Here is a 1,429-nt window from a genome sequence, read left to right on the forward strand (position 1 = left end):
CCTCTAGTATTGAGAGGGATGAGGCCTTAGTCCACCATGCTGGCCCAGTGCGGATTGGTAAACTTCATGCGCCCTTAAAATTCCTATATAGAATTTCTCAGGTACGCAGGTTTCCTCACGATGTTTTCCTTCACCGTTAAAGCAAGCGATAATTCATAAAGAATACACACATAACTTTAAGAAAAGTTAGAGGTGTGTGCCCTTGGGATTTGAACCTGCGGATATTCGTCTCGACAGACCCTTCCATACCCAACTAGACAAATTATTGATTAGCAAATGTTTATTACTAATCCTAAAATCGAATTAAGAAGCTCACTGCCACCGAAGTGATTACGCATATAAAATATGAATCATAACACACCCATATTACCTACATGAGCTTTCTTTAGCTTTCACTAAGCCCTATTGTACGTGCTAGAATCTGCCGACGCCTCACACAGAAGGCATTTCCGTTAAGCCTACTATGCGCTTAGCCTTCGAAAGAATCCGCACTGATTCGAATCGTAGATACCAGACGAAAAAGGAATGTGATTTAAACAGAAAACCTATTATAGAATGGCTGATGACAATCTAAGTGAATGTCTAAGAAACCTAGGTTTAAGAGTTAATGTAGTAAACTAGTTACTTAAAACATTATGTAGCAACATCCTATTAGGTACAATTTTCACATGTAAAGGCGACAAATTACCCAAATAGTCTAGGAGTTGCAAACTGTGGCCTAATAGTTTTGGACTTTTTTATAACTGACGTGTCACCAATGATGTTACATTGTTATAGAAAGGCTTTATACTTAACGTAGTCTCATTCTGTGGCATTCGATATTGCTTTTTATAATGCTTTGTAACTATAATGCAATTATTAATACTAAAACATAACGCTGCTTACATACCATCGGCGATAGAAATAAATATAAAATATGTTACTGACTCAGAGGAAATAATATGAGATTACTTGATAAATTCCAGTTACCTCATGTATATTTTAAAATAAATATCTTCTTTGTTTACTTCGTACTCATATCTATTTTATTTCCAATATAAAATGTTTGTAGTTATATAAGCGACTTAATTAGAGGAATAATTATTATATAATTATAATTAAATATTCTCATGTAACTTGACTTATCATGAGTGCAACTATGTTCGCCTACTTGATGGCTGAAGCATTTTATTTTGTTTTTTATATAAAAAATTATTTTCCCGAGTCAGAACCCACCTTTCCAAACTAAGTAGATTAATAAAAAATAACACAATAACAAATGTATTCCGCAATCGATAAACTTACCGGCTGTCAGTCTATCCATGCGTTGGTATATTCAAATGGTACCACGCCTAACATAGGAAATGTTGAATACATGTTTCAATTACACTTAAAATTATGGCCAGGCTATGACATAAATGTGAACCATTGCGCCTTAGCTGGTTATCGT

The sequence above is a fragment of the Manduca sexta genome, chromosome 15 (assembly GCF_014839805.1).
Source record: "Manduca sexta isolate Smith_Timp_Sample1 chromosome 15, JHU_Msex_v1.0, whole genome shotgun sequence".
In the NCBI taxonomy this organism is placed as follows: Eukaryota; Metazoa; Arthropoda; class Insecta; order Lepidoptera; family Sphingidae; genus Manduca; species Manduca sexta.